The 18,506-nt window shown below is 62.6% G+C and overlaps 1 protein-coding gene across 2 annotated transcripts in view; it reads left to right on the top strand.

Annotated features, from left to right (window-relative positions):
* The window catches only part of rnaseh2c (ribonuclease H2, subunit C), a 515,876-nt gene that overhangs the window by 355,700 nt on the left and 141,670 nt on the right, over positions 1–18,506 (top strand). The gene's annotated exons all lie outside the window — the stretch shown is intronic.

Genomic DNA, 18,506 nt, shown 5'->3' on the forward strand with positions numbered 1-18,506 from the left:
ACATCCCCCTAGCCCTCCATTGTCTCCTTGTCCCCTCCATCCCTTTTGTCACTCAGCCTCACCATTCCTTGCGCTCCCAACCTCCCTCCCAATGTCCCTTCACCCCTCCATACATTCATCCTTCCCCATCAATGCCCCTCGCGCCCTCCACCTCCCTCAATCCCGCCATGCCCCATCTGCCACTATCACTTTCTGCCCCCATCCCTCTGAATACCTCGCATCCTCCATCTCCCTCAATCCCTCACTCCTTTTGCACCCTCCAATTCCCTCAATACTTCACACCCATCCCACCCTCCATCTGCCTCACTCCCTTCACACCCTCCATCTCCCTCATTCCTTTTGCACCCTCCATCTCCCTCAATCCCTCACTCCTTTTGCACCCTCCAATTCCCTCAATCCCTCATACCTGTCTCCCCATCTGCCCCAATTACTTCATGCCCTCAATCTCCCTCATTCCTTTTGCACTCTCCATTGCCCGCAATCCATTTGCACCCTTTATGTCCCTCACTCCCTTCGCTCCCTCCATCTCCCTCAATCCTTTTGCACCAATTCCCTCAATCCCATCCCATCCTCCATCTGCCCCAATTGCTTCATGTCCACCATCTCCCTCATTCCTTTTGCACCCTCCATCTCCCTCATTACTCTTGCACCTTCCATCTGCCTCACTCCCTTCACACCCTCCATCTCCCTCAATCGCTCCACCCCTCCATCTCCTTCAATCCCTTTGCATCCTCCATCTCCCTCAATCTCTTCACACCCATCTCCCTCAATCCCTTTGCGTCCTCCATCTCCCTCAATCTCTTCACACCCATCTCCCTCAATCCCTTTGCGTCCTCCATCTCCCTCAATCTCTTCACACCCATCTCCCTCAATCCCTTTGCGCCCTCCATCTCCCTCAATTCCCCTCATCCATCGCCTCTCCCCATTCCCCTCAACCCCACTCACCTCATCCACTGGCCGGCTCACCTCGGCCTCCGTTCACACCTCCGCCCCTCCCCCACCCGCGCTTCCCCCAACCGCCATCCCCGCGTGCCGCCGCCCTCGGCGTTTTGGGCGGCCACTTTCTCCCCGTCACGCACGCGCAAGGCAGCGACCAATTTTGAGGCACACCTTCCTCACCGCCCCTCCCGCAGCGTATCGCACCTTCCTCACCGCCCCTCCCGCAGCGTATCGCACCTTCCTCACCGCCCCTCCCGCAGCGTATCGCACCTTCCTCACCGCCCCTCCCGCAGCGTATCGCACCTTCCTCACCGCCCCTCCCGCAGCGTATCGCACCTTCCTCACCGCCCCTCCCGCAGCGTATCGCACCTTCCTCACCGCCCCTCCCGCAGCGTATCGCACCTTCCTCACCGCCCCTCCCACAACGTATCGCACCTTCCTCACCGCCCCTCCCGCAGCGTATCGCACCTTCCTCACCGCCCCTCCCGCAGCGTATCGCACCTTCCTCACCGCCCCTCCCGCAGCGTATCGCACCTTCCTCACCGCCCCTCCCGCAGCGTATCGCACCTTCCTCACCGCCCCTCCCGCAGCGTATCGCACCTTCCTCACCGCCCCTCCCGCAGCGTATCGCACCCTCCTCACCGCCCCTCCCGCAGCGTATCGCACCCTCCTCACCGCCCCTCCCGCAGCGTATCGCACCTTCCTCACCGCCCCTCCCGCAGCGTATCGCACCTTCCTCACCGCCCCTCCCGCAGCGTATCGCACCTTCCTCACCGCCCCTCCCGCAGCGTATCGCACCTTCCTCACCGCCCCTCCCGCAGCGTATCGCACCTTCCTCACCGCCCCTCCCGCAGCGTATCGCACCTTCCTCACCGCCCCTCCCGCAGCGTATCGCACCCTCCTCACCGCCCCTCCCGCAGCGTATCGCACCCTCCTCACCGCCCCTCCCGCAGCGTATCGCACCCTCCTCACCGCCCCTCCCGCAGCGTATCGCACCCTCCTCACCGCCCCTCCCGCAGCGTATCGCACCCTCCTCACCGCCCCTCCCGCAGCGTATCGCACCCTCCTCACCGCCCCTCCCGCAGCGTATCGCACCCTCCTCACTGCCCCTCCCGCAGCGTATCGCACCCTCCTCACCGCCCCTCCCGCAGCGTATCGCACCCTCCTCACCGCCCCTCCCACAAGGTGGCACTCCCTCCTCACTGCCCCTCCCGCAGCGTATCGCACCTTCCTCACCGCCCCTCCCACAACGTGGCACTCCCTCCTCACTGCCCCTCCCGCAGCGTATCGCACCCTCCTCACCGCCCCTCCCGCAGCGTATCGCACCTTCCTCACCGCCCCTCCCGCAGCGTATCGCACCTTCCTCACCGCCCCTCCCGCAGCGTATCGCACCCTCCTCACCGCCCCTCCCGCAGCGTATCGCACCCTCCTCACCGCCCCTCCCACAACGTGCAACTCCCTCCTCACCGCCCCTCCCGCAGCGTATCGCACCTTCCTCACCGCCCCTCCCACAAGGTGGCACTCCCTCCTCACTGCCCCTCCCGCAGCGTATCGCACCTTCCTCACCGCCCCTCCCACAACGTGGCACTCCCTCCTCACTGCCCCTCCCGCAGCGTATCGCACCCTCCTCACCGCCCCTCCCGCAGCGTATCGCACCTTCCTCACCGCCCCTCCCGCAGCGTATCGCACCTTCCTCACCGCCCCTCCCGCAGCGTATCGCACCCTCCTCACCGCCCCTCCCACAACGTGGCACTCCCTCCTCACCGCCCCTCCCGCAGCGTATCGCACCTTCCTCACCGCCCCTCCCACAACGTGGCACTCCCTCCTCACCGCCCCTCCCGCAGCGTATCGCACCCTCCTCACCGCCCCTCCCACAACGTGGCACTCCCTCCTCACCGCCCCTCCCGCAGCGTATCGCACCCTCCTCACCGCCCCTCCCGCAGCGTATCGCACCCTCCTCACTGCCCCTCCCGCAGCGTATCGCACCCTCCTCACCGCCCCTCCCGCAGCGTATCGCACCCTCCTCACCGCCCCTCCCACAACGTGGCACTCCCTCCTCACTGCCCCTCCCGCAGCGTATCGCACCCTCCTCACCGCCCCTCCCGCAGCGTATCGCACCTTCCTCACCGCCCCTCCCGCAGCGTATCGCACCCTCCTCACCGCCCCTCCCACAACGTGGCACTCCCTCCTCACCGCCCCTCCCACAGCGTATCGCACCCTCCTCACTGCCCCTCCCGCAGCGTATCGCACCCTCCTCACTGCCCCTCCCGCAGCGTATCGCACCCTCCTCACCGCCCCTCCCGCAGCGTATCGCACCCTCCTCACTGCCCCTCCCGCAGCGTATCGCACCCTCCTCACCGCCCCTCCCGCAGCGTATCGCACCCTCCTCACTGCCCCTCCCGCAGCGTATCGCACCTTCCTCACCGCCCCTCCCACAACGTGGCACTCCCTCCTCACCGCCCCTCCCGCAGCGTATCGCACCCTCCTCACCACCCCTCCCACAACGTGGCACTCCCTCCTCACCGCCCCTCCCGCAGCGTATCGCACCTTCCTCACCGCCCCTCCCACAACGTGGCACTCCCTCCTCACCGCCCCTCCCGCAGCGTATCGCACCTTCCTCACCGCCCCTCCCACAAGGTGGCACTCCCTCCTCACCGCCCCTCCCGCAGCGTATCGCACCTTCCTCACCGCCCCTCCCACAACGTGGCAGTCCCTCCTCACCGCCCCTCCCGCAGCGTATCGCACCCTCCTCACCGCCCCTCCCGCAGCGTATCGCACCCTCCTCACTGCCCCTCCCGCAGCGTATCGCACCTTCCTCACCGCCCCTCCCACAAGGTGGCACTCCCTCCTCACTGCCCCTCCCGCAGCGTATCGCACCTTCCTCACCGCCCCTCCCACAAGGTGGCACTCCCTCCTCACTGCCCCTCCCGCAGCGTATCGCACCTTCCTCACCGCCCCTCCCACAAGGTGGCACTCCCTCCTCACTGCCCCTCCCGCAGCGTATCGCACCTTCCTCACCGCCCCTCCCGCAGCGTATCGCACCTTCCTCACCGCCCCTCCCGCAGCGTATCGCACCTTCCTCACCGCCCCTCCCACAACGTGGCACTCCCTCCTCACCGCCCCTCCCGCAGCGTATCGCACCTTCCTCACCGCCCCTCCCGCAGCGTATCGCACCTTCCTCACCGCCCCTCCCACAACGTGGCACTCCCTCCTCACCGCCCCTCCCGCAGCGTATCGCACCCTCCTCACCGCCCCTCCCGCAGCGTATCGCACCCTCCTCACCGCCCCTCCCACAACGTGGCACTCCCTCCTCACCGCCCCTCCCGCAGCGTATCGCACCTTCCTCACCGCCCCTCCCACAACGTGGCACTCCCTCCTCACCGCCCCTCCCGCAGCGTATCGCACCCTCCTCACCGCCCCTCCCGCAGCGTATCGCACCCTCCTCACTGCCCCTCCCGCAGCGTATCGCTTCTTCCTCACCGCCCCTCCCACAAGGTGGCACTCCCTCCTCACTGCCCCTCCCGCAGCGTATCGCACCTTCCTCACCGCCCCTCCCACAAGGTGGCACTCCCTCCTCACTGCCCCTCCCGCAGCGTATCGCACCTTCCTCACCGCCCCTCCCACAAGGTGGCACTCCCTCCTCACTGCCCCTCCCGCAGCGTATCGCACCTTCCTCACCGCCCCTCCCGCAGCGTATCGCACCTTCCTCACCGCCCCTCCCGCAGCGTATCGCACCTTCCTCACCGCCCCTCCCACAACGTGGCACTCCCTCCTCACCGCCCCTCCCGCAGCGTATCGCACCTTCCTCACCGCCCCTCCCGCAGCGTATCGCACCTTCCTCACCGCCCCTCCCACAACGTGGCACTCCCTCCTCACCGCCCCTCCCGCAGCGTATCGCACCCTCCTCACCGCCCCTCCCGCAGCGTATCGCACCCTCCTCACCGCCCCTCCCACAACGTGGCACTCCCTCCTCACCGCCCCTCCCGCAGCGTATCGCACCCTCCTCACCGCCCCTCCCGCAGCGTATCGCACCTTCCTCACCGCCCCTCCCGCAGCGTATCGCACCTTCCTCACCGCCCCTCCCGCAGCGTATCGCACCCTCCTGACCGCCCCTCCCACAACGTGGCACTCCCTCCTCACCGCCCCTCCCACAGCGTATCGCACCCTCCTCACTGCCCCTCCCGCAGCGTATCGCACCCTCCTCACTGCCCCTCCCGCAGCGTATCGCACCCTCCTCACCGCCCCTCCCGCAGCGTATCGCACCCTCCTCACTGCCCCTCCCGCAGCGTATCGCACCCTCCTCACCGCCCCTCCCGCAGCGTATCGCACCCTCCTCACTGCCCCTCCCGCAGCGTATCGCACCTTCCTCACCGCCCCTCCCACAAGGTGGCACTCCCTCCTCACCGCCCCTCCCGCAGCGTATCGCACCTTCCTCACCGCCCCTCCCACAACGTGGCACTCCCTCCTCACCGCCCCTCCCGCAGCGTATCGCACCCTCCTCACCGCCCCTCCCGCAGCGTATCGCACCCTCCTCACTGCCCCTCCCGCAGCGTATCGCACCTTCCTCACCGCCCCTCCCACAAGGTGGCACTCCCTCCTCACTGCCCCTCCCGCAGCGTATCGCACCTTCCTCACCGCCCCTCCCACAAGGTGGCACTCCCTCCTCACTGCCCCTCCCGCAGCGTATCGCACCTTCCTCACCGCCCCTCCCGCAGCGTATCGCACCTTCCTCACCGCCCCTCCCACAACGTGACTCTCCCTCCTCACCGCCCCTCCCGCAGCGTATCGCACCCTCCTCACCACCCCTCCCACAACGTGGCACTCCCTCCTCACCGCCCCTCCCGCAGCGTATCGCACCTTCCTCACCGCCCCTCCCACAACGTGGCACTCCCTCCTCACCGCCCCTCCCGCAGCGTATCGCACCTTCCTCACCGCCCCTCCCACAAGGTGGCACTCCCTCCTCACCGCCCCTCCCGCAGCGTATCGCACCTTCCTCACCGCCCCTCCCACAACGTGGCACTCCCTCCTCACCGCCCCTCCCGCAGCGTATCGCACCCTCCTCACCGCCCCTCCCGCAGCGTATCGCACCCTCCTCACTGCCCCTCCCGCAGCGTATCGCACCTTCCTCACCGCCCCTCCCACAAGGTGGCACTCCCTCCTCACTGCCCCTCCCGCAGCGTATCGCACCTTCCTCACCGCCCCTCCCACAAGGTGGCACTCCCTCCTCACTGCCCCTCCCGCAGCGTATCGCACCTTCCTCACCGCCCCTCCCACAAGGTGGCACTCCCTCCTCACTGCCCCTCCCGCAGCGTATCGCACCTTCCTCACCGCCCCTCCCGCAGCGTATCGCACCTTCCTCACCGCCCCTCCCGCAGCGTATCGCACCTTCCTCACCGCCCCTCCCACAACGTGGCACTCCCTCCTCACCGCCCCTCCCGCAGCGTATCGCACCTTCCTCACCGCCCCTCCCGCAGCGTATCGCACCTTCCTCACCGCCCCTCCCACAACGTGGCACTCCCTCCTCACCGCCCCTCCCGCAGCGTATCGCACCCTCCTCACCGCCCCTCCCGCAGCGTATCGCACCCTCCTCACCGCCCCTCCCACAACGTGGCACTCCCTCCTCACCGCCCCTCCCGCAGCGTATCGCACATTCCTCACCGCCCCTCCCACAACGTGGCACTCCCTCCTCACCGCCCCTCCCGCAGCGTATCGCACCCTCCTCACCGCCCCTCCCGCAGCGTATCGCACCCTCCTCACTGCCCCTCCCGCAGCGTATCGCACCTTCCTCACCGCCCCTCCCACAAGGTGGCACTCCCTCCTCACTGCCCCTCCCGCAGCGTATCGCACCTTCCTCACCGCCCCTCCCACAAGGTGGCACTCCCTCCTCACTGCCCCTCCCGCAGCGTATCGCACCTTCCTCACCGCCCCTCCCGCAGCGTATCGCACCTTCCTCACCGCCCCTCCCGCAGCGTATCGCACCTTCCTCACCGCCCCTCCCACAACGTGGCACTCCCTCCTCACCGCCCCTCCCGCAGCGTATCGCACCTTCCTCACCGCCCCTCCCGCAGCGTATCGCACCTTCCTCACCGCCCCTCCCACAACGTGGCACTCCCTCCTCACCGCCCCTCCCGCAGCGTATCGCACCCTCCTCACCGCCCCTCCCGCAGCGTATCGCACCCTCCTCACCGCCCCTCCCACAACGTGGCACTCCCTCCTCACCGCCCCTCCCGCAGCGTATCGCACCCTCCTCACCGCCCCTCCCACAACGTGGCACTCCCTCCTCACCGCCCCTCCCGCAGCGTATCGCACCCTCCTCACTGCCCCTCCCACAACGTGGCACTCCCTCCTCACCGCCCCTCCCACAACGTGGCACTCCCTCCTCACTGCCCCTCCCGCAGCGTATCGCACCTTCCTCACCGCCCCTCCCACAAGGTGGCACTCCCTCCTCACTGCCCCTCCCGCAGCGTATCGCACCTTCCTCACCGCCCCTCCCACAAGGTGGCACTCCCTCCTCACTGCCCCTCCCGCAGCGTATCGCACCTTCCTCACCGCCCCTCCCGCAGCGTATCGCACCTTCCTCACCGCCCCTCCCACAACGTGGCACTCCCTCCTCACCGCCCCTCCCGCAGCGTATCGCACCTTCCTCACCGCCCCTCCCGCAGCGTATCGCACCTTCCTCACCGCCCCTCCCACAACGTGGCACTCCCTCCTCACCGCCCCTCCCGCAGCGTATCGCACCCTCCTCACCGCCCCTCCCGCAGCGTATCGCACCCTCCTCACCGCCCCTCCCACAACGTGGCACTCCCTCCTCACCGCCCCTCCCGCAGCGTATCGCACCCTCCTCACCGCCCCTCCCACAACGTGGCACTCCCTCCTCACCGCCCCTCCCGCAGCGTATCGCACCCTCCTCACTGCCCCTCCCACAACGTGGCACTCCCTCCTCACCGCCCCTCCCACAACGTGGCACTCCCTCCTCACTGCCCCTCCCGCAGCGTATCGCACCTTCCTCATCGCCCCTCCCACAAGGTGGCACTCCCTCCTCACTGCCCCTCCCGCAGCGTATCGCACCTTCCTCACCGCCCCTCCCACAAGGTGGCACTCCCTCCTCACTGCCCCTCCCGCAGCGTATCGCACCTTCCTCACCGCCCCTCCCACAAGGTGGCACTCCCTCCTCACTGCCCCTCCCGCAGCGTATCGCACCTTCCTCACCGCCCCTCCCACAAGGTGGCACTCCCTCCTCACTGCCCCTCCCGCAGCGTATCGCACCTTCCTCACCGCCCCTCCCACAAGGTGGCACTCCCTCCTCACTGCCCCTCCCGCAGCGTATCGCACCTTCCTCACCGCCCCTCCCACAAGGTGGCACTCCCTCCTCACTGCCCCTCCCGCAGCGTATCGCACCTTCCTCACCGCCCCTCCCACAAGGTGGCACTCCCTCCTCACTGCCCCTCCCGCAGCGTATCGCACCTTCCTCACCGCCCCTCCCACAAGGTGGCACTCCCTCCTCACTGCCCCTCCCGCAGCGTATCGCACCTTCCTCACCGCCCCTCCCACAAGGTGGCACTCCCTCCTCACTGCCCCTCCCGCAGCGTATCGCACCTTCCTCACCGCCCCTCCCACAAGGTGGCACTCCCTCCTCACTGCCCCTCCCGCAGCGTATCGCACCCTCCTCACTGCCCCTCCCACAACGTGGCACTCCCTCCTCACTGCCCCTCCCGCAGCGTATCGCACCTTCCTCACCGCCCCTCCCGCAGCGTATCGCACCCTCCTCACCGCCCCTCCCACAACGTGGCACTCCCTCCTCACTGCCCCTCCCGCAGCGTATCGCACCCTCCTCACCGCCCCTCCCGCAGCGTATCGCACCCTCCTCACCGCCCCTCCCACAAGGTGGCACTCCCTCCTCACTGCCCCTCCCGCAGCGTATCGCACCTTCCTCACCGCCCCTCCCACAAGGTGGCACTCCCTCCTCACTGCCCCTCCCGCAGCGTATCGCACCTTCCTCACCGCCCCTCCCACAGCGTATCGCACCTTCCTCACCGCCCCTCCCACAACGTGGCACTCCCTCCTCACCGCCCCTCCCGCAGCGTATCGCACCTTCCTCACCGCCCCTCCCGCAGCGTATCGCACCCTCCTCACCGCCCCTCCCACAACGTGGCACTCCCTCCTCACTGCCCCTCCCGCAGCGTATCGCACCCTCCTCACCGCCCCTCCCGCAGCGTATCGCACCCTCCTCACCGCCCCTCCCACAAGGTGGCACTCCCTCCTCACTGCCCCTCCCGCAGCGTATCGCACCTTCCTCACCGCCCCTCCCACAATGTGGCACTCCCTCCTCACTGCCCCTCCCGCAGCGTATCGCACCTTCCTCACCGCCCCTCCCACAAGGTGGCACTCCCTCCTCACTGCCCCTCCCGCAGCGTATCGCACCTTCCTCACCGCCCCTCCCACAAGGTGGCACTCCCTCCTCACTGCCCCTCCCGCAGCGTATCGCACCTTCCTCACCGCCCCTCCCACAAGGTGGCACTCCCTCCTCACTGCCCCTCCCGCAGCGTATCGCACCTTCCTCACCGCCCCTCCCACAAGGTGGCACTCCCTCCTCACTGCCCCTCCCGCAGCGTATCGCACCTTCCTCACCGCCCCTCCCACAAGGTGGCACTCCCTCCTCACTGCCCCTCCCGCAGCGTATCGCACCTTCCTCACCGCCCCTCCCACAAGGTGGCACTCCCTCCTCACTGCCCCTCCCGCAGCATATCGCACCTTCCTCACCGCCCCTCCCACAAGGTGGCACTCCCTCCTCACCGCCCCTCCCGCAGCGTATCGCACCTTCCTCACCGCCCCTCCCGCAGCGTATCGCACCTTCCTCACCGCCCCTCCCGCAGCGTATCGCACCTTCCTCACCGCCCCTCCCACAACGTGGCACTCCCTCCTCACCGCCCCTCCCGCAGCGTATCGCACCCTCCTCACCGCCCCTCCCACAACGTGGCACTCCCTCCTCACCGCCCCTCCCGCAGCGTATCGCACCTTCCTCACCGCCCCTCCCACAGCGTATCGCACCTTCCTCACCGCCCCTCCCACAACGTGGCACTCCCTCCTCACCGCCCCTCCCGCAGCGTATCGCACCTTCCTCACCGCCCCTCCCGCAGCGTATCGCACCTTCCTCACCGCCCCTCCCACAACGTGGCACTCCCTCCTCACCGCCCCTCCCGCAGCGTATCGCACCCTCCTCACCGCCCCTCCCGCAGCGTATCGCACCCTCCTCACCGCCCCTCCCACAACGTGGCACTCCCTCCTCACCGCCCCTCCCGCAGCGTATCGCACCCTCCTCACCGCCCCTCCCACAACGTGGCACTCCCTCCTCACCGCCCCTCCCGCAGCGTATCGCACCCTCCTCACTGCCCCTCCCACAACGTGGCACTCCCTCCTCACCGCCCCTCCCACAACGTGGCACTCCCTCCTCACCGCCCCTCCCGCAGCGTATCGCACCCTCCTCACCGCCCCTCCCACAACGTGGCACTCCCTCCTCACCGCCCCTCCCGCAGCGTATCGCACCGTCCTCACCGCCCCTCCCACAACGTGGCACTCCCTCCTCACCGCCCCTCCCACAGCGTATCGCACCCTCCTCACCGCCCCTCCCACAACGTGGCACTCCCTCCTCACCGCCCCTCCCACAACGTGGCACTCCCTCCTCACCGCCCCTCCCGCAGCGTATCGCACCCTCCTCACCGCCCCTCCCGCAGCGTATCGCACCCTCCTCACCGCCCCTCCCACAACGTGGCACTCCCTCCTCACCGCCCCTCCCGCAGCGTATCGCACCCTCCTCACCGCCCCTCCCACAACGTGGCACTCCCTCCTCACCGCCCCTCCCGCAGCGTATCGCACCCTCCTCACCGCCCCTCCCACAACGTGGCACTCCCTCCTCACCGCCCCTCCCGCAGCGTATCGCACCCTCCTCACCGCCCCTCCCACAACGTGGCACTCCCTCCTCACCGCCCCTCCCGCAGCGTATCGCACCCTCCTCACCGCCCCTCCCACAACGTGGCACTCCCTCCTCACCGCCCCTCCCACAGCGTATCGCACCCTCCTCACCGCCCCTCCCACAACGTGGCACTCCCTCCTCACCGCCCCTCCCACAACGTGGCACTCCCTCCTCACCGCCCCTCCCGCAGCGTATCGCACCCTCCTCACCGCCCCTCCCGCAGCGTATCGCACCCTCCTCACCGCCCCTCCCACAACGTGGCACTCCCTCCTCACCGCCCCTCCCGCAGCGTATCGCACCCTCCTCACCGCCCCTCCCACAACGTGGCACTCCCTCCTCACCGCCCCTCCCGCAGCGTATCGCACCCTCCTCACTGCCCCTCCCACAACGTGGCACTCCCTCCTCACTGCCCCTCCCGCAGCGTATCGCACCCTCCTCACTGCCCCTCCCACAAGGTGGCACTCCCTCCTCACTGCCCCTCCCGCAGCGTATCGCACCTTCCTCACCGCCCCTCCCACAAGGTGGCACTCCCTCCTCACTGCCCCTCCCGCAGCGTATCGCACCTTCCTCACCGCCCCTCCCACAAGGTGGCACTCCCTCCTCACTGCCCCTCCCGCAGCGTATCGCACCTTCCTCACCGCCCCTCCCACAAGGTGGCACTCCCTCCTCACTGCGCCTCCCGCAGCGTATCGCACCTTCCTCACCGCCCCTCCCACAAGGTGGCACTCCCTCCTCACCGCCCCTCCCGCAGCGTATCGCACCTTCCTCACCGCCCCTCCCACAACGTGGCACTCCCTCCTCACCGCCCCTCCCGCAGCGTATCGCACCTTCCTCACCGCCCCTCCCGCAGCGTATCGCACCTTCCTCACCGCCCCTCCCACAACGTGGCACTCCCTCCTCACCGCCCCTCCCGCAGCGTATCGCACCCTCCTCACCGCCCCTCCCGCAGCGTATCGCACCCTCCTCACCGCCCCTCCCACAACGTGGCACTCCCTCCTCACCGCCCCTCCCGCAGCGTATCGCACCCTCCTCACCGCCCCTCCCACAACGTGGCACTCCCTCCTCACCGCCCCTCCCGCAGCGTATCGCACCCTCCTCACTGCCCCTCCCACAACGTGGCACTCCCTCCTCACCGCCCCTCCCACAACGTGGCACTCCCTCCTCACCGCCCCTCCCGCAGCGTATCGCACCCTCCTCACCGCCCCTCCCACAACGTGGCACTCCCTCCTCACCGCCCCTCCCGCAGCGTATCGCACCCTCCTCACCGCCCCTCCCACAACGTGGCACTCCCTCCTCACCGCCCCTCCCGCAGCGTATCGCACCCTCCTCACCGCCCCTCCCACAACGTGGCACTCCCTCCTCACCGCCCCTCCCGCAGCGTATCGCACCCTCCTCACCGCCCCTCCCACAACGTGGCACTCCCTCCTCACCGCCCCTCCCACAGCGTATCGCACCCTCCTCACCGCCCCTCCCACAACGTGGCACTCCCTCCTCACCGCCCCTCCCACAACGTGGCACTCCCTCCTCACCGCCCCTCCCGCAGCGTATCGCACCCTCCTCACCGCCCCTCCCGCAGCGTATCGCACCCTCCTCACCGCCCCTCCCACAACGTGGCACTCCCTCCTCACCGCCCCTCCCGCAGCGTATCGCACCCTCCTCACCACCCCTCCCACAACGTGGCACTCCCTCCTCACCGCCCCTCCCGCAGCGTATCGCACCCTCCTCACCGCCCCTCCCACAACGTGGCACTCCCTCCTCACCGCCCCTCCCGCAGCGTATCGCACCCTCCTCACCGCCCCTCCCACAACGTGGCACTCCCTCCTCACCGCCCCTCCCGCAGCGTATCGCACCCTCCTCACCGCCCCTCCCACAACGTGGCACTCCCTCCTCACCGCCCCTCCCACAGCGTATCGCACCCTCCTCACCGCCCCTCCCACAACGTGGCACTCCCTCCTCACCGCCCCTCCCACAACGTGGCACTCCCTCCTCACCGCCCCTCCCGCAGCGTATCGCACCCTCCTCACCGCCCCTCCCGCAGCGTATCGCACCCTCCTCACCGCCCCTCCCACAACGTGGCACTCCCTCATCACCGCCCCTCCCGCAGCGTATCGCACCCTCCTCACTGCCCCTCCCACAACGTGGCACTCCCTCCTCACTGCCCCTCCCGCAGCGTATCGCACCCTCCTCACTGCCCCTCCCACAAGGTGGCACTCCCTCCTCACCGCCCCTCCCACAAGGTGGCACTCCCTCCTCACCGCCCCTCCCACAAGGTGGCACTCCCTCCTCACCGCCTCTCCCACAACGTGGCACTCCCTCCTCACTGCCCCTCCCGCAGCGTATCGCACCCTCCTCACCGCCCCTCCCACAAGGTGGTGCTCCTTGCTAACCACCCATCCGGCTGCGTGATACTCTGTCCTCACTGCCATTCCGTCTGCATCACCCCAGCACTGCCCATTCATACCTGGGAGCCCAGCATTGCCACAGTGATGCTGCTGAGCCTTAGGCCAATGTCACTCCCCTACCACTAACCCCTTCAACGCAGCAACAGCCCACGTTAACCTCTCTCTATGTACACCTACTCCTAGCAGAGGAAAGCCACAGCAGTCGGTTCTCTGGCACCAAGTCTGGCTCTGTGATTTGGAAGGGAAGGGGAGGGAAGAGGTGACAGGACTGTAGAAAGGAGTTCTGTGGATGACAACAAGATCCACAGATGTTACCTTCCCGGTGCCAGGGTCACACAATACAGGCCCTTCGGTGCACAAAGCTGTGCTGAACGTGTACTTACTTTAGAAGTTACCTAGGGTTACCCATAGCCCTCTGCTTTTCTAAGCTCCATGTACCTGTCCAGGAGTCTCTTAAAGGACCCGATTGTATCCGCCTCCACCACAGTTGCCGGCAGCCCATTCCACGCACTCACCACTCACTGCGTAAAAAAACTTACCCCTGACATCTCCTCTGTACAACTCTTAAGTACCAAGCACCTTAAAACTGTGCCCTCTCATGTTAGCCATTTCAGCCCTGGGAAAAAGCCTCTGACTATCCACACGATCGATGCCTCTCATCATCTTATACACCTCTATCAGGTCACCTCTCATCCTCCATCGCTCCAAGAAGAAAAGGCCAGGTTCACTCAACCATTACATACTGCTTATTAACAAGCTTGTGCCTCAGCTGATATTACAGAGCCCCGCTCACAGAGCCTGGAAATCTGTAATCAAGTGAGCCCCGAGCACTGTCCGGGGCTGCTTGTTAAACTTTCGTTATCACATTATACTCTGATCATTGCCAAGCATCCTTGATAAGTGGTTACACAAAGCAGCTTTCTCATGCATCAAGCAGTCCTTTGTTCCTTAGTTATCTTGCAACATTATTCTCAGAGCACGACTTTGTCAAGCTGCAAATGTCAGTCAGGTTTTAACCCTTTTAATTCTGTATATAATTCCTCAAAGGAGGGAGGGCTTTTTTGGATCATTGGGCTGTCTTCCAGAGAAGGTGGGACCTGTACAGAAGGGATGGTTTGCACCTGAACTAGAGGGCGAGTAATATCCTAGTGGAAAGATTTTCCAGTGCTGCACTTGGGAGGGTGGGGGAGTGCGGGTTAAACTAGAGCCAGTGTGCTGGAACAGATAGTGGAGTGGTTGTGGAGAGAGACGTTCTTAATCCTACCTACAAAGTCAGGAATCATACAGTTGAGCATGGCGGGACTATTGTCCTGAGCTGCAATGCAAGGAGTATTGTAGGAGAGGTGAATATGGATCAGCACATGGAATTATGACATTGTAGCTGTTAGCAAGACTTGGTTGTTGTGGGGGGGGGTGCAGAACTGGCAGCTCAATATTTCTGGGGTTCCGTCATTTTAGATGTGACAGAGCGGGAGGGATTAAAGGAGGAGGGGTAGTGTTACTAGTCAGGAAAAATGTCACGGCAGTGCTCAGACAGGACAGACTGGAGAGCTCGTCTGCTGAGGCAATATGGGTGGAACTGAGGAATAAGAAAGGTATGACCACCTTAATGGGGCTATATTCAGTCCGAGGGATTTAGAGGAACAAATTTGTGGAGAGATCACAGACTGTTGCAAGGAATGTAATGTTTTTATAGTAGGTGATTTTCACTTTCCACAAGGACCAGAGTTTGTCAAATGTGTTCAGCAAAGTTTCCCTCACCAATACTCAGTCGTCCCAAATGAAGAGTGTGTGATACTGGATCTGCTATTGGAGAACGAGACAAGGCAGGTGACAGAGATTTATGTAGGGGAACACTTTGCATCTAGTGATCATAATGCCAGTAGTTTCAAGATAATTATGGAAAAGGATGGGTCTGGTCCTGGGGTTGAGAGTCTAAATTGGAGAAAAGCCTGTCTGGGGGGTATCAGAAAGGATCTGGCAAGTGTGGATTGGGACAGACTGCTTTCTGGCAAAGGTGTACTTGGTAAGTGGGAGGCCTTCAAAAGTAAAATTTTGAGAGTATAGATTTATACTTCTTACAAACTGAAGTCAAGTGGATTCAGGTGACTACAGGGCTTCACTTCCAGATGAGCTCAACGCCATCTATGCTTGCTTTGACCGTCAAAGCATGGAGGATCCTTTGTGAACTCCCATAGCCTCCCGATGACTTTGTGATTCCAGTCTCTGAGGCTGAGCAGCCTTCGGGAGGACGAACCTGTGGAAAGCATCCGGCCCAAACGGGGTACCTGGCCGAGTACTAAAGACCGGTGCTGGTCAACTGGCTGGAGCATTCACTGAGCTCCTTAACCTCTCACTTCGGCAGTCTGAGCCCACCTGCTTCAGTTATACCCGTGGCTAAGAACATGGTAACCTGCCTCAATAGCTATCACCCAGTAGCACTGTGATGAAGTAGTTTGAGAAGTTGGTGATGAAACATATCAACTACTGCTGAGAAGGTGCTTGGATCTGCTCCAATTTGTCTACCAGAGCAACAGGTCCACAGCAGGTGCCATTTTACTGGCTTGTCACTCATAAATGAAACGCCTAGACAGTGAAGAAGCATATGTCAGGATGCTCTTTATCAATTACAGCTTGGCATTTAACACCATCATCCCCTCAAAACTAATCAATAAGCTTCAAGACCCGGGCCTCAATACCTCCTTGTGCATTTGTTCGAAGACATTTCCAATCTCCCTTTGCTACAGCTGGAAGTTCCCAACTGCTTCAAAAGGGCAACAATTATACCAGAGCCCAAGAAGAGCAGTGTGAGCTGCCTTAACAACTATCATAAGATATTGAACACAGAATAGTACAGCACAGTACAGGCCCTTCGGCCCACAATGTTGTGCCAACCCTCAAACCCTGCCTCCCATATAAGCCCCCACCTTAAATTCCTTCATATACCTGCCTAGTAGTCTCTTAAACTTCACTAGCATATCTGCCTCCACCATTGACTCAGGCAGTGCATTCCATGCACCAACCACTCTCTGAGTAAAAAAACCTTCCTCTAATATCCCCCTTACCTTAAAGCCATGTCCTCTTGTATTGAGCGGTGGTGCCCTGGGGAAGAGGCACTGGCTATCCACTCTATCTATTCCTCTTATTATCTTGTACACCTCTATCATGTCTCCTTTCATCCTCCTTCTATCCAAAGAGTAAAGCCCTAGCTCCCTTAATCTCTGATCATAATGCATACTTTCTAAACCAGGCAGCATCCTGGTAAATCTCCTCTGTACCCTTTCCAATGCTTCCACATCCTTCCTATAGTGAGGCAACCAAAACTGGACACAGTACTCCAAGTGTGGCCTAACCAGAGTTTTATAGAGCTGCATCATTACATCGTGACTCTTAAACTCTATCCCTCGACTTATGAAAGCTAACACCCCATAAGCTTTCTCAACTACCCTATCCACCTGTGAGGCAACTTTCAGGGGTCTGTGGACATGTACCCCCAGATCCCTCTGCTCCTCCACACTACCAAGTATCCTATCGTTCAATAGTGCTCACATCTACGGCGATGAAGTGCTTTGAGAGTTTGGTTACGGCCAGAATCAACTCCTGTCTCAACAAGGACCTGGACCCACTGTAATTTGTCCATTGTCGGCCTTGGATCACCAGGACGATGCAAATATCTATGTCAGAATGGCGTTTACTGACTACAGCTCAGCGTTGGCACAGCAACAACCTTGCAGTTGACACCAGTAAGACCAAAGAGCTGATTGTGAGTGAGCAATTATCAAGTTCCTGGGTGATAATATTGCTGAAGATTTGAGTTCCTCATGTGGCGGCGGGGTCCAGGCAACAGGGCTGGGGTCTGAGAGTGAGGAACGACCCGATGCTTCGACAATCTAAACGCTGGGCCAGATGGATTGAAAGGGCAGGGTGTCGGGACCGGAGGCAAGGGCTGGACCAGCCCTGCTCACTGCTCCATGACACATGCTCTGCACTGAGGCTGAGACAGCGGGCCGGCTCTGGACTTCGTGTCCGAGGACTCACTTTCATTCTAAATGTTGCTTGCTTACTTTTATTGGGTGCAGGATTTGTTTTTCTCTTTGCACATTGCCTTTGTTTTTATGGGTTCTTTTGGGGTTTCTTTGCGGCTGCCTGTAAGGAGACAAATCTCAAGGTTGTATAAGTTATGCATACTTCGATAATACTGTAAATGCAATTTGAACTTTGTATTTAGGAAGATCTGCCCTGGGCCCAGCTTGTAAATGCAATTACGAAGAAAGCACAGTAGTGCCTTTACTTCCTTAGGAGTCTGCGAAGATTTGGCGTGACATCCAAACAAACTTGTGGAGAGCATATTGACTAGTTTCATCACAGCCTGCCCCATCGCTGAACTGTTCCCACAACCTATGGACTCACTTTCAAGGACTCTTCATCTCATGTTCCTGGTATTTATTGCGTATTCATTTATTATTATTAGATTAGATTAGATTCAACTTTATTGTCATTGTGCCGAGTACAGATACAAAGCCAATGAAGTGCATTTAGCATCTGACCAGAAATGCAAAGAATCGCGTTATTTACAAAATAACTGTGAATAAAAAAAGTGCTACAGCACACAAATACAAAAGTGCTGAGACAGTACAATACAGGTGCAATACTGCTTAGCGCTGTGATGTGAGGTTCAGCAGGGTCACAGCCTCAGGGAAGAGCTCTTCCTGTGCCTGCTGGTGCAGGAGCAGAGGCTCCTGTAGCACCTACCGGTTGGGAGGAGAGTAAAAAGTCCATGGTTAGGGTGAGATGCATCCTTGATCATGCTTTTCACCCTGGCCAGGCAGCGTTTATGGTAGATGTTTTCAATGGTGGGCAACTGGGTGCCGATAATCACATGCTGGAGTGGTTTGCGGTCCGATACGGGACAATTGCCGTACCATACTGAGATGCAGTTGGTGGGTATGCTCTCAATGGTACAGCGGTAAAAGTCTGTCAGTATCCTGGGACAGAGGTGAGCTTTGTTCATGCTCCGCAGGAAATAAGGCACTGTTGCGCCTTTTTGATCAGGATGGAGGAGTTCAGGGACCAAGTGAGATCCTCAGAAATGTGGACACCAAGGAATTTGAAGCTTGATACACACTCCACTACAGCTCCGTTGATGTAGATGTACTGTTATCATTTCCTTTTTCCTTTTGTACTCGCACAGTTTC

The sequence above is a fragment of the Mobula birostris genome, chromosome 28, assembly GCF_030028105.1.
Source record: "Mobula birostris isolate sMobBir1 chromosome 28, sMobBir1.hap1, whole genome shotgun sequence".
NCBI classification, from domain to species: domain Eukaryota; kingdom Metazoa; phylum Chordata; class Chondrichthyes; order Myliobatiformes; family Myliobatidae; genus Mobula; species Mobula birostris.